This window comes from Manis javanica, chromosome 3, assembly GCF_040802235.1.
Source record: "Manis javanica isolate MJ-LG chromosome 3, MJ_LKY, whole genome shotgun sequence".
Classification (NCBI taxonomy): Eukaryota; Metazoa; Chordata; class Mammalia; order Pholidota; family Manidae; genus Manis; species Manis javanica.
Window position 1 is genome coordinate 193,690,267 of NC_133158.1, and position 15,954 is coordinate 193,706,220.

Below are 15,954 nucleotides of genomic sequence, written 5' to 3' on the forward strand. Positions count from 1 at the left end.
TTGAGGTGAGGCTTCTGGGAGAGAATTACAGTTAGATGAGGTCATGAGCATGGAGCCTTACCAATGGGATCAGTGGTCCTATAAGAAGAGGAGGAGACACGGGATCCAGGGAGAGGGGTGCGGGGATCCCAAGAAAGGCCGTGTGAGGATATGACCAGGGTAAGGGTCCTTGCCACACACTGACCATGCTGGCAACCTGACTTCAGACTTCCAGGCTCCAGAAGTGTGAAACAGAGTTGTTTGCTGCTCTAGCCACCAGTCTCTGGTATCTCATTATAGCAGCCAGAACTAAGATGCCCGCCCGTGGCACTGGCCCCCAAGGTGTACAGGAGTGTGTTCACTGTACCTGCACACAGTTAATCGGAAACCATAATTCCACCTTGTACTTGATGTTCTTTATCATTCGAGATACACTTTTATATTCTTTGGCCCTCCCACCAGCACTACCTCGCTGGGCCACCAGCACTCTCTACCGATTAGCTTTCTCTTCCCTACACCAAACAGAAGTTCTCTTACTGAAAGGATTGGGTGATACTGGCTACTTTGGAGAGTATAGTATATCAGTTGAAAAAACACAAAACTTCTTTTAGGTGTTTCACATAGAAAAGAAATAAGAAGTAGATCTTATTGTAAGGAATTAATGATTTTAGTCATTTAGGTAAGAATTACTGCTCCTGAAAGAAAGTATGGATCATCAGATGGTCAGTGTACATGGCATTTCCATCTTTGAAGACCTGAAAACTCAGTAGAATTTTTTATGTTATATGCCTAGAGCAAATGAACTTTGCTGCCAATCTTCAGATAAGATTAGGGTTTGGGGTTGGGTTTTTATTTATTTTTTTGCTCCAAAAAAACTTCATCTATGCACTTTCTATCATGCATGATGTTTTTTAAACTGCTTTTAGCATTAACATCTTGCCATACTTCCTTTGCCTGTATTTTCTCCTTTGCTCCTTATGTCTGCACAAGTTTTCAATTTAGATTATATCTCCAACAGATGTTATATCTTTTGGAGTGTTTGCTTTCTCTTCATTAAAAAGAACGTGTAATACATTTTATTATTTTGAAAGAAAATAGCCTGAATAAAAATGTTCAGAAATCCTGAATTATTGTTTCTTAATTGTGTGTGTGTGTGTGTGTGTGTGTTAAGCATGCATGCAGTTTGTGGGAATAGGAGAGCTACAAGGAAGAAAGCTTGTATTTCCCAAACACTGAAGGAGAATAAGATCATCTTTCACTAGTTCCTAAAAAGGTAAATTTAGACAACCATTAAAAAACAATAAAAAGTTTCTACTGAGAGCATTTTCAATATTCAAAACCGTACACATGTAAAGCAGAATGTTTATATTTTCTGAAGCACTCCCTTTATGTTCAAAGTATAAACATCAGCTCAAGATACTAATGAACAACTCTCTGGGGATTTTAAGTATGTAAAACTGTGCTTTTATATGTATTAACACAAGTTTAACTACAATTAATTTTAACAGGCTGGCAGCTCTTGAACTAGAAACTGTGGTTGCATCAAAACTTTCCCTTTTCCCTTCTGAATAGAAACCTTTCCCCCAAGTTATCAGTGCCTTCCAGCCCACCTCTTCCCTCTCTTTTCCAAAAATGGAAAGATTTCAATTAACACTCTTTTTAGATTTAAGTCTATGTTATATCTCTGGAGTAAATTGGATTTTTAATAATCTCTAAAATATGTAAAAACCCCAGTTTCTATTAGCAAAATCCTAGACATCAATAAACAAAGGTGGGGAGGGGGAATTGGAGAAGCAGGGACTTCCCCTCAGCTCCTAGGATCACCTGGGTCGCTCCTTCATTTCCCAGCGAGGTTGACCTTGTTAACTGCTATACAAATAGCAAAAAGAACTAAAGGACAACACAATCTCCTTGGCACTTGAGGGCTATAAAATTCTCTGAGTCTGTGAAATTAGCACACAAAGCTTTTTGACTTCTCACCTCTCTCAATCAGGATTGGCATTTTTCCATGCATCCTGGGGTATGTTTTCCTGTTTATCTTGCTTTTGACTAGGTGATCCCCAAGGTCTCCAATAATTATGAAATTCTGGGGTTTTACTCATCTTAGTACTCACAGATTTTAGCAGTAACAGAAGCTGACAACCAAAAAATATTGAGTGCTTGAATGAATGAATGAGTGAATCAACAAATGTCTTTATCTGAGATGAAGCAGAGATTGCAGTTCCAGGAGACAACAGAAGCAGGATTACTGGACTAAAGCAAATACCTGAAAGAACATTTTCAAGAACGATACACTGTAATTTGATAGCCCATTGTCATATTTGAACTCTTTGGGATGGTCATTCAGCCTCAATCAATAAACATTCCTTGAAAATGGCATTAAGTGATTGAATTTCCTTAGCAAAGATTTGATGCAGCTTCTAAGCAAGAAGCATCTAGTCTGTTAGAGGAATAGACAGAGAAATGCTGTATTGAGATTTTCTATTCTGTGCAGAAGAGTTGCAATTAATCACCAACTCAACTCATACAGCTCATCAACTGGAATTCTAGTTCTTCAAAAGATCACATTTTAAGGATTTACAACTCACACTAAAATTTTTAGATTAGATCCTCAGCCTAAGGTCAGCCTATACCCTAAATCCATGAGACAAACCTGTTCTTCCCTAAAATACCTCCTACTTGGTTTGGTTAGTAGCAATCAAAGGTTTTCATTTCACAGTGATATCTAAGTCTTAAAATAGATCTACCTTAACAAGAGAACAAGAAAACAAGAACGGATGAATATATGATATTAGATTCTTTTCTGAAATTCCATAGATTGAACAAGGAGAGGACCTAAGGACTGGGGGCTGAAGTAGATAAGAAAGCAAGACACCTGCAGCACAAAGAAGGAGGTCTGCTTAGTCCTGAGTTAACCAAGGGAGTTACAAGTTAGGACACTTCAACATCTGAGCATTCTTCCTTCCCTGTAGCTCTTGCAATGACAGTCACAAGCCACAGCCAGGGCTGGAACAACCAGCTGGAAACTCAGCGAGAGCTGTATTTTCCAGGCCTGCTTCAAGACCCAGCCTAAGGGCTGCCCACACCAACATCTCTCTCTTACTCCCTACTTCAGGCTTATGATACGAAACTAGTAGGGCTAAGTTATGACCGTTCTCAAGGAGTCCAAAACACTCTCCATAAAATCCCAGAGGACCCAGATTCCTCTCTCTTTGGCTCTACTTCCAGTCATGCCCAGCTTCAGAGGTCAGCACTCCATGGAGTGGGAAAGAGTGCCACCCGCCAGGGCTGAGCAGGCAGCCCTCCAGAGATCCACAACTTTACTTACAGGTCTTAATGTCAGTGAGATAGCCACATTCCGTGGGCCTCCTTGCCCCCTCATATGCTTTCATTTACCTATAAGTAAAGCAACAAGTGAAAGATCAATGATTATTCTCAAAGTAGAGAGGAAAATGTATTTTTCAACAGATTTTGATGGTTGGCTTGATTTGAGGAAAACTGTTACTGATTAGTTTATCTTGGAATTCTCAAATTTAAATTGAGCATTAATGGATTGGATATAAAGGATGGATTTATTTATTTATATGCTACAATCAATTTACTAAATTAAAAATTAATATTTTGACCAAAAAAAAGGTTCAAGGTTTATATAAAACATTTCCCTCTTGAGATATATGCCTTTGTGTTTGTCAGTACATCTTGCTATCCCTATGTAGGTGAATGTTTATATGTGAATATTATTAGAGAGTTAATCAAATATCATCTTCAAATATTTCAAAGCACTGATACACTGCCTTTAATGAAATACATATTAACAGAGCCATGATGAAGACATGATTTATAGAATTTTAAAAGAAGAGAAAAGCTATAAGGATTACTTAAAAACTAATGATGTAGAGAAATAGCAATTTCATATTTTTTAATTTTGTACTTAGATATAAATAACATCCTGAAACAACAAAATCTTTGACTTCCTGAGAAATGTTATCATCTTGTATCATTGTTTATACCTTTCTGTTCTAGAAAACAAAACTGGAACCCCATAATTTACTTCCATTTGATTTTTCTTTGACCTCTGTGAAATAATGCAGAATCTCCAAATTTTCCCCCATCTCTCACTCCTCATGGTAATTTTCTCCAAATAAACATGGTACTATCTGAAATCTTCTCTCATGAAAAAGTACATCACAATTTAAATAGATTGGAGGAGGGGAATGTGGAAACTCACAAATGGATGTCATACTAGTAGGTGTCTCCATGAAATGGAAATCAGATTTTTTCCCCCAAACTTCTCTGGTGGTGAAAAAAAATATTTATACTCCCATAGAACACATAGAACTATGGTTTACATATCATATTTTACAAAACTGATGTTGCTAGATACATGTTATGTCATGTTTTGTAAATTACAACAGCTATTTTCTCTGGGAAACTGGGACATTCAACAGGTCCATTAGGAAGGCACCTCCTACTTACATATCTATACACCTTTTCCTTTGCTGTTACACTTACTTGTCTATTCATTCATCTAGCACACATCGTATTTCCCATTTGCATCTGAAAGTGTACTTTCCATAAATATTTCTTGGATTTGCAACTCTATTCACACAAAGAGAAAAGGGGAGAAAGATTGAGAGTAAAAAAAAAAACAAGTCTTAAGGGCCTCTTAGATAATATCAAGAGGTATGAACATGCTTGTAATTAGAGTCCTAGAAAGAGGAAAAGCAAGGAAAAATGGGGAGAAAATTATCTTCAGAAAGGATGACCAAACCTTTTATAAATTTGATGAAATACATAAATTTACAGATTCAAGCTGGTCTATGAACACTAAGAAGGTAAAACTACGTATCAAAATCAGACTCAGAAGCCAGGAGTCAGAGTGAGAATCAGAAGCCAATTATGAAGAGTAAATCTGAAAATCAGCAAGAGGAAAATTACATGATTTGTATAAAAGAACAGCAATTCCATACTTGGCTGATTTCTCATGGAAAGCTATGAAGTTCAAAAGAATGGAACATATTTAAAGTGATGAAAAAAAAAGCTTATCAATCCAAAATCCTATAACTAGCAGAAATATCCTTCAATAATAAAGACAAAGTAAAGACTTTCAATTAAAACTAAGAATTTGTCACTAGAAAACTCATGCTACCATGAATTTTAAAGGCAGTTTCTACTAAAACTTGAATGCTCTAAAACAAAATTTTGTATTCAGTATGATCTCTGCTAGTATAAATACTATTTATAGAAACAAAGAATAAAAAGGGATACAAAATAATACTACAAATACTGCAATTGGAGTTGATTTTATGTCCTATGCTTTGTATTTTTTATCATTCCTATATTCTATAATATACATGAACATTTGTATCAATATTAAACTATTGACTACAAAGTTTAAAAAATAAAAATACACTTTTTTATCAATATTAAACTATCAATCATAAATTAAAGTTTAAAAAATAAAAATACATTAATAAGAAGGTGTTGTGTTCCACACTGTAAAGGACAAAAGATAGATAAGACAGAGTCCCTGTCATGAAGATCCCTGGACTCTGGTAAAGCAAAATAAGACAATGGAATGATCATTTTAATGGAAAGAATGCATAAAGCCTCAAACCATGTATATGAGACTTTAGAGTAGGAGCTGCACATTCATTTAGGAGAATAAGGAAGCGTTTGCACTGAGAGGGTCCTTGTAGATTTTGACTTAAAAGATGATGGGAAGGAGGAAAAAAAGGGGAAAGGTCCTGTGATTAATCTAGATTAACACAGGAATGGAGATAGGAAAGCCTAGAATATGTTTGGTGACCAGTGATCATCCAGTTTGACTTGAGAGTGAGGCTAATGCAGGGAGACTAGAAAGGTGGATGTTGTGACAGTCCTTGAGTGCCAGCCTGAGCAATCTCAGTCATTAACAGTGGGGAGACCTTGATGTTTTTCTGAATATAAATAAACATTAAAAATGCTGTACTGTGGGAATATTAATCTAGCAGTGGTGCATGGTAAGAGTGCTAAGGACCCTATAGAAGTAAGTCAGACAAGAGGCAAGAATGGTCTCAGTGAAAGTAAAAGAAGGGAATATTCATTCATTAAATAAATATTTATTAAGCATCTATTTGTTTCAGGTCCTGGGCTATGTTCTGGGTCTATAGTGATGAGTGAAAGAAACAATCTCTGCTTGCTACACAGTGGAAAATAGGCAAGTAAATAATTACAAAAAAAATGTATTAGAAATAAAAACAACTAGCTGCTATATATGAGAATAAAAAAGTTGTGGCCAGAGAGTGGATACTGATCTAGGAAATATGACCCTGAAGGTGTCACATTTAAGGTGAGATGTAAAGATGTGAAGGAGTTAGTTCTGCAAAGAATGGGAGAAGAAACCTCCAGACAGAGAAGCCAGCACAGAAAAACCCTAAAGAGGAAAAAAGCTTAGCTTATTTAAGAAGCTCAAAGGAGGCCTATGGTGCGGACATATTTATGAGTGGTGGTGTGAGATGAGGTTGGACAGATATGGAGATATTTGGTCATACAGGACCATATAGGCCAAATTAAGAATTATGAGATGATACTGTAAGAAAACTAGGCTGAACAGGAGTACAAAAAACATGAATAAACAAGTGAATGATTTGAAAATACTGGATAATGTTGGATTCTCCAGGAAGCAAATGGAATGCCATGATCGAATCAGAAGAGTAAGAGATTTGTTGCAGGGAAATACCTGTGATAAGTAAAAGGGAAAGGAAGTGGGAGTAGTCAGGGAAATCCTTCAGATGTGATGCAGGGCTGACCCCTGGGAAAGAACAGGGGTATGAAGAAGGATTTGAAAGGAAGAGCCGGAAGCAGCCATGCATCTCTGAGAAAGTCGAAGGCCAAGTGGGAACCCCTCAGCAAGGTGGCCTGGGAAAGGAGCCTCACGTCAGGCAGAAATACCAGCTCTAGAGCTCCTCCTGGGCTTAGCTGCTGTCGGGAGAGTCTGTGAGGAACAGAGCTTCTGCATGAACTGTGGTGGACAGTGAAGGCGCCGCAAACGGAGCCTGTCAGCTAACTACTCTCCTTGCAGTAAGTTCTCACAGGAGGGACATCTGAGCAGGGCACCTCCAAGGATCTCACATTTAGTAAATCTAAATAATCTGTTTTAGGAAGCTATAAAACTAGGTTTAGCCAAAATATCAAATAATAATAACAAGGAAGATGGGAAGAGGAGTTAGAGTTAAGCATTTTATGATTCTACCTTTTTTCAGAAGAGGATGCAGATAGTCACACTGATTAATGTTAGATGACAAGAAGTGTGCATATTAAAATTTTAAGGGTAACCATTGAAAAGAATACCAAGTGTAGGTATAACTTTTTGGACCAGGAAGGTACCCCTGAAATAAAGAAAACAATTACTCTAATAGAAGGCAGAAAGAAAAGAAGAAAAAAATCCAAGGAGAAGCAAAATGCTTAGGAAGCAATGCAAAGCTCAGAGAAATTAGATAGAAGGGATGAAGTGGAGAAAGTACAGGCATGATCACTTCTTTATCTGTCACATCATCTAAAGTTGGTGACATAAGGGTTTAAGTAGTTTATAGAGGCAAGCAATAGAAATACTGCAAATAATTTAACAACAAAAACTTGGAGGGAAGTATAAGTAAGATAATTCCTCTTCTTTCCTGCTGAGGAATTAAAAAAGAAATGTTATCTAAAGTTAACAAATCAATTAATGAAGGTATAAATATGCTACTTAGAGTATTACGGGGGGCGCGGGGGGTAAAGCAAGAGTTTAAAAATGCAAATGGTTAAAGTAATTGAATCTGAAGAACTACCAAGGATATGGAAGTGAAGGTGAACTTCCACATTTACTTTTTTTATATCAACATTTAAAATTTTCAGTATGCATTGCCTTAGGCATAAAATAATAACTAGCAGAGAATGGATAAGAGCAACCTAGAAAATTTAGAGAAAGGGGCTGAGTTCTGTCCCCTGGAGGCCAGGCAGAGGTGGAAGCATCAGAGGCCATTCCACAGGGACCAAGAGACATGGCCTGGGCGGAAAGAAGGAGCTAGGGGAGGTGGCACCATAGCAGCTGTGGGCTGAGGATGTTTCCAAGGAAGACAGTGACCTTCAACAACACTGCTCAATCAGGCTGGGGGAGGGGCTAAGGTTGAAACCCAGCAGTGACTTTGGGTTTTAGGGGCATAGGGGTCATTGGTCATCTCAACAAAAGCAATTTCAGTAGAATGAAGTCCTGGGAGAGTGAAGAGGGCATTGGGAAGTAGAAACAAAGCATGTGAATAAAGCAGGAAGAGAGATGTTTTGGCAGGAGAATCAAAAAATGTTTGGAAACCAGCAGATGTTAGGAGCAAAGAAAGAGGATTCATAGATGACTCCACGCCAAATGGCCAAAGATTGAGGAGCACCTTTAATAACAATCAGAAAAGCCAGGAATGGGTGTGGAGTGTGGAAGGAGGTCAGTTTATGGCCTGCTTGTTCAACCACTTTGTCTAGTTTCTCTTTACAAATCTATTCCATGAAGAGTGTTTGAACTCACAGAATGCATAAGCAAGGGTTCACAGGCAGGCTAAGAGTGATGGAAGCTACAGAGAGTTGGTTTGATTTACATTTTATTTGCCTTGATAGAGTATTTGTTAAAAGGTGCTGGATTTCCAGCCCTCATGCTGGCAGGATGATTCACACTCACGGCCTGTGGTTATGCCTTTGGTTCTGTGACCCAAGGAATCTTTTCGGAAGGAACATTTGGAAGTCTGCTTTGAATTACAGCACAGCTAGACAATATTTTTCTTAGCCAGTGGGGTTTTTCTCATTATTGTGCTTTGGAACACAGTGGAAGAGAAGACCATCAGAACATTGGAAGGGCAGGTCTCTCAAGTTCCCATTTCCAAGTTTAATAACTTGAGAATACTCTGGTTAAGTCATCTTCAATAATGTGTATCCATTTGGATTGTGATTTTTATTTTCTGTAAAGCCATTTCCCAATTTTAAACTCCTCCTAATAGCATGGTCCTCAGAACAACCAATTTGAAGTTTGTTATTGTCCACGAGCCTTCACCTCCAGGCTCCAACAATCCCTGAATTGGAGGTACAAATTTAAAAGTGTATTCCATGGAACACGGAAATGTGGGAAGGCTACCCGAGTGACCTCCTTCTTCAGTGGTTGTGTAAGATGTTTACTCAGAAGTCCTAGGTGAGTTTTAGACCATCTCTAAATAAAGAAATGGATGGAAAGGTTTTTAAAAAAGTGAATGAACAGAGGAAATCATTACTCATGTAGAAGTGATCAGTGATGTGAGAGAGGACAGTGGCCCCAAGCAAAGTGTATGTGGCACAGATCCACACTGTCTGCCTATCCTGAGTGCTGGAATGTGGGCTCCATGACAGAGAGCTCTTCTTTCATTTTACCCCAAACGCAAAACATCACCTTCCAAGGGTAGCTCCATAAACTAAAAACAAAATGGAAATGGGACTGTCATTCAACACTTCAACAGGGAAATGTTAAAAAATAAGTCCAGCCTAACTCACAAAACGCTATGTTCCCCATATATTTAGAATATTCAGACTAGGACTCTAACAAAAATCACAACTTTTAAAAATTGTTCTTAAAAACTGCAAGAGGATGTTCTGTGAACAGAAAGCAACAATGTATCTCTTTAGCACCTTGCCTGCTCTGGGATTTAGTCACCAGTTTACATCCAGTCCACAGCACACTTCACTGAGAAAGCCCCCTTGACTATCACATCCCAGACTTCCCCAGTCAGAAGAGTTATAAGACCCCAGCACAAATTACTCAGGGCATTCGAGATATGCTCTTAGCAATTTCTGTGAAAAGTCATTCTGGGAGTTGCTGAATTCCAACTCTATACCATTTTCACAATTCTGTTTTCACTATTCACTTTATACCAAAACAAACCGAGGCGATTACATACCTCCTAAGGGGAAAGGGGAAAGTTTAAACCCCTTTGCAACAGGAATTTGCACTGATGTTAAAACTTGGACTTTGAAAATGTTTGAATCAGAGAAATCTGAACATGTATGCATCTCTCTACTGGATTCTACATGTCAACATACCCATTTTCCACACAGCTATAACGATGTGCTGCCACAGTATACTTAAAGGCTAGCACAGTTTGCATCGCCCAAGAAAACTAGAAGATATTTACCCTCAAGTGACTTTGAGGCATGGGGGAGCTGGTTATGACCTACAAGTCAAACACACAAAAAGCTCCGTGCCACCCTTCCCCACCCCAGCTCTGACACTTCCCAGAATGTCCTCTGGGTGCGCCAACTGACAACAGCTTCAGACCTTCATGGGCAAAATTCATCATGGCTGCAATTAGATTTTTCTTATTGTGTTGTTTCTTCCTGTATAATAATAAAACTTGGGACTAATGCAGAGAGAAATAGCACCAGATGGTCCATCAAAACATACGCTCATCAACTCCCAGAAATATACATCAGCCATTTTTTATCAGTCTAACCTCACAAATTCAGCCAGTGGCTATATCACTGGATTTCTTCACATCACTTTTAATTGCCTAACTTGGGCAGGTTTTTTTCCATTGCTTAAGTATTTGCATTTATATTTGATCACATTTCTTTGTATTAAAGTGGATTTGTGTTTCATTGTGTTTCATCCTCTAAATCTAGGATACTTTGCTTCATGAATTTAAACTCGCTGCATTTTAAGGGGTGCAAAAAAATGTATTATCTACTATTTCCAGGCACTTTATAAATGTTATCATATTTATACCTTTAAGAAATCTACATGATAGGTATGTTATCTCTATTTTATGGATGAAGAGCATTAAAGTAACAGAAGTTAAAAAACTTGGTCAAAATGCTACACAACTAGTAAGTAGAGATGCAGCAATATGAAGAGAGATCCATGTGGCACTGAAGCCAACAGTCTTTCACTCGGCAGTACTGCCTCATCCAAAATCTGCTTACACGGGGAGTAAAAGAAATATAACAAGCCTGCAAAGTGATCCATGTGCTAAATATCACCATTAAAGCAGGATTCCATGTAATATTTATAGCAGAACTAATCAGAATCCTTCCTTATATTGTCCCCCAAATGTAAACAAAGACAACCATTGCAGTGCCTTAAGGATTAAATGAGAGTATTTAAATTAATAAACTATCTACATAATTAGATTATATAGAGAGATACCATTGTATAAATTCATCAAAATTGGGATCAAATGACCTGAGTGAAGACTTAGCTTCTCCATTTACTATCTATCTGAATGTTCACAAGTTATTTATTATTTAGAGTTTTCTTATTCATAAAATGATGTGTAGTAGAGAATGGTAGAGCTCTTCAGATATACTTCCCAATCTGCCATGAGGTTCAAGGCAATGGCATGTGAAAGCCTGTGACTTGGGTCACTCTAGATCAAGGCAGCCATGAGTCAGAATACCTTTTCCTGCTCTTTCTTTCTCAGCTGAAACAACCTTAGAGACCATATGTTCCAGAAGTTCAATTTGGGGTACCTGCCAGATTGAGAGGGGTGGCCTACCTGCCCTCATACTTTTCCTAAGTAAGAAACTTTTGTCATGTTTAACCGCTGAGACTTCAGTGGGTTTACCTGCTATAGCAACTAAAGTTAATTAATGCCAACTAACTTACGGAGACAATAACTTCTGCCATACCACATTAGATTAGTATGAGACGGCAATAAATATTTGGTAGTCTTATCCTTACATAGACAGAAAGCTTATTATTGTTATTTTTAAGAAATCTGACTTTATTACTCCAAGGTTTTTATGGTGCCATGACTGTAAAAATTTTTATAGTTATGACAATTATTTGTAAATGAAAGGATACTTCAGATCTTCCAAAATGGTTTAAGTAAAATGAAAATTTTATCTTGCATACAGTATTCTCTTGTTCAACAAGCTTCCCAGATAGTACAAACACAAGCTTTAACTCAACACTAATTGAGTACAAATATTCGACTAGACCTTTCTTAACTAATGAGGCTTCATTCGAGTTTACTTTCTAAAAAATGTCTCTTTTCTCTAATTACATAGATAGTGGAAAACACCTGGCATACATATTGCCTCTCATGCAACTAACACTACAGGAGAAATGATCCCCATCTATATTTGCCTGGCAGCATACCTGGCTTTCCAGCCCTCAACTATTGGCCTTGTTTATACAAAGCTGATCCATTCACTAGGTACCAAAAACACAATCATCCTAGGCAGGCCCAGTGAACATAGTCATGGCTCCTGTCTCTCCACCCCTAGATGCCTAGAAACTTGAGTTCATAATTGAGAATGAAACTACAATCAGAGCCCAAAGCATGACAAGGATCTAAATTCACATACACACAAAAGATGCCACTTAGAGCAATAAAATGATCTGCAGTCTGCGTTGAAAGACAAAATTGAAGTGAAGATAAAATATGCAAAAATGTGTATCAGAAGTATCATCCATGGATGAATCGGTAAAGAAAATGTGGCATATATGCACAACGGAATGTCATTCAGCCATAAAAAGGACATTCGCAACAACATGGATGGCCCCAGAGGGCATTGCTAAGTGAAATAAGTCAAAGAAAGACAAATACTCATGATCTCACTTATATGTAGTGAGTGAGAAAATTAGACTATATAGAGATACATATTTTTTTAAAAAACCTGAACTCATATATACAGAGAACGGGCTGGTACTTAACAGAGGAAGGGGTGGTGGGCTGACATGAGTGAAGGTGGTCAAAAGAACAAACTTCCAGTTAGAAGTCCTGGGGATGAAAACAAAAAAGGTGTGTATCAAACATCCCTGTGAAACTTCTCTCCAGGCTGCCTTGTTTCACTCTGCAGAGGTGGGAGGACTCCAGGGTTAGGCAATGAACCCGCCTATCAGATCTGACACGCGCTTCTTTCCCATATTTCAATGACCAGTTCACATTAATGGGCAAGTGAGAGAGGGGACACACTTATGAGACCATAATGTTACACACACACGCACACACACAGAAACCCGGAACACAAACTATATGCTTGTTCTCAATGGTTAGGCTTTACTGTTATCAAAGGCCGCCTTGTCAGTCACAAAGAAAAGCAGCAGAGCTTTTGAGAACTGACCAGAAAGAGCAGTGGGGGTAAGAGGGGGAGAGCAAAAGGGAGGGGAGGAGAGAGGGGAGTCGCAGGGGGAGTGATAGGAGCACCCCACAGTTCTTCCTCAGACCTCCCGCAGTCAGCCTGTGCCCTCAGGGAGCGCAGAGGGGATGGGAAGGTAAGAAGGTAAAAAGTTATCTGGGAAACTACATTTTCCCTTAAGAAGAATATTTGAATTAGGAATAAAAGCATTCTCCCCTTCCCAGCATATTTTACAATTTAAAAAGGCTTTGTAGGTCTGCCAGCATTCTAGCTGAAGAAGGTCCAAAGCATCAAGGCTTTTTTTTTTCCCTGAGTTATTATTATGTGTACATAGCTTTTTTTTTCCAGAAAAGTAAGGCAAATCATTAAAATTTAAAAGAGTTTGAAACATTGGCACAAGAAACATTTCATTGTCACCACAAAGAAAATTCTGTTGAGAAATGCTTTACAAAGCAGGAGCTAAGGCAGTTTAAAATTGATTTTCGAAGTGGTTTTGTTTTGTTTTAAATCACAAACGGGCCCTCACATCCCCACGCCTTCCTGTTTTCAAATGTTCAGGCTTAGCCAGAGATGCTGTCCCACAGGGTCACACCCAACAGTGGCAGAGAGAGAGAGCGGCACAGAGGTTAAAAGGTCCTGGGCTGCAGGCGATTAGCTAGCAGCCAGGAGAGAAGAAAGGACCAGGAGATACTCATTCAGGCAGCACCAATGAGGGCTTATGTCTGCATCGATAACCTTCATCCTTGGCCCAGCACTGATCACTCACATTCCACAAGCAGCTAGCATTCCTTCAGCTAAATAATACCTGTGGACAAGTTGTAGCAGAAAATTCAGACATGGGAAAAGATATAGTAGCTCAAAGTGGATTTTAAAAATCACTGCCATCTTAGATCTGCACTAAGTGTTCTATTAGCCAACAGAGTGGGAGCTTCCCTAATGGAACGCTTCTTAGATATCTAACCTGGAGGAATTTGTCTAGGTTTTCCTCTGCCTTCCACAGATCCTTGTGCTAGCCTTGAGTCTGAAAGGAAGAGCATCAGCTGTATTCTGAGACCTTCTCCTAATTAGTGGCTCTGATTTCTTAGTACACACAAAACCTCTAAGGCTGGTTTCCTTCTCCTGCCCTCTGCACCGCCAGGTCTCGAAGGTGAAGAGTGACACGTGCTACCATTGGTTGGCTGGTCTCTAACCATCTGTCTTATTTCAGCCATACTGTGATGGTAAATAGGTTTCCTCTTACTCAACAATTTTAATAAAGTAGCTTTTTATGCCTAGAATTCTGTGTTAAAGATTCTGAGGACGTACCTGCAATTAGGCAAAAGCATGAAAAATAGGGGAATATATATCATTTCAATTTTGTGAAGAAGCATCAAGTCAAAATGCAGAGGCAGTAAAGAAGCTAGAGGTAAAATAAAGGGAAAGCCGGAGTTCAGTGGCTGGGAGAGATGCAACTTGGTGCAGTTTTTTCTGGAAGGCAATTTCACAATACATATGAAAAACCTTAACAATGTTGCTGTTCTCTGGCTCAATATGTTTAATTCTAGAAACTTACTCTAAAGAAATCGGCATAAATACATTTAAAGACTTGTCTGTAAATATGTTCAAAGGAGCATAGTTTACAATAGTGGAGAATTAGAGTCCACATAAATGTCCAAAAAGTGAATATTGTCTAAATTATGAATTTACATACAGTAAAATACTATGCAGTCTGCAAAAATTAGAGTGTAGAGAACCATTTAAAGATGTGGGGAAATGTTCAGAATTGAAAAAAATCCCCCCAAATATGCATAGCATAACCCAAACTTATTTTAAAATATAGCATATAAAGATATTTACATATATATGATCTAAGCTGTTAACTCTGAATATCTTAAATCCTCTACAATGATTAGGTATCGCTCTTACGATAATAAAAAACACTCATTTTTTTCTGATGGAAAAAAAAACCTTTTATATTTGACAATATAAAAATTATTTGCATTAATCAGGGTTCTCCAGAGAACCCAGAGAATATATATATATATATATATATATATACACATATACATAATGAGATCATCCATTATAAGAAAATTGTCTCACATAATTATGGAGGCTTTGAAGTCCCACTATCTGGCATCTACAAGCTGAAGGAAGACCCAGGAAAGTTGTTAGTATAGTCAGAAGGCCTGGGAACCACATTGCTGATGATATAGATTCTAGTCCATGTCTGAAACCCTGAAAATCAGGAATGCTGAGGGTAAGAGAAGATTTATGTTCCAGCTCATTCGAGCAGAGAGAAATTCAGTCTACCTCTGCCTTTTGCCTGTTCTTTTTTCTATTCAGGCCCTCAATGGACTGGATGGTCCTCGACCACATAGGGGAGAGCCATCTGCTCTACTCAGTTCACCAATTCAAATGCCACCCTTTTCTGGAAACACCCTCTCAGACATACCCAGAAGAATTTTTTTTCTTTTTTTTTTGAGAGGGCATCTCTCATGTTTATTGATCAAATGGTTGTTAACAACAATAAAATTCTGTATAGGGGACTCAATGCACAATCATTAATGCTTATTCATTTTTAAAAACAATGATGGACAACCTAAAAAGGTCCTGGGTGTGACCATCCAACTTCATTGCCCAAAAAAATGTAACTTAGATGAAAACGAACTTAGGCCAGAAAGTGAAAGACTTTATACAAAATAAATGAGAAAAGACGTGAGTTATTTAACATCTGAGAAAAAAACTACTCGCCTCCCACAGGCATATCCCGGGTCCCAGTGGCTGTATCAGCACATGTAAGAAGTTAAGTAGACCAAGACCAGCTTCATCCTGCATCAGCAGCATTAGTTTTTTTTTTTTCCTGGTACTTAACTGTCTGAAATAACC

At 38.2% G+C, this 15,954-nt stretch overlaps 1 long non-coding RNA gene across 2 annotated transcripts in view; it reads right to left on the bottom strand.

Moving 5' to 3' along the window:
- LOC108391295 (uncharacterized) overlaps window positions 1–15,954 on the bottom strand; it is a 207,216-nt gene that overhangs the window by 44,481 nt on the left and 146,781 nt on the right. For both annotated transcript variants that reach the window (XR_012129609.1, XR_001851729.3), the window contains exon 2: window positions 3,308–3,375. This is a non-coding gene — a long non-coding RNA (uncharacterized lncRNA). The remainder of the gene's footprint in view (window positions 1–3,307; window positions 3,376–15,954) is intronic.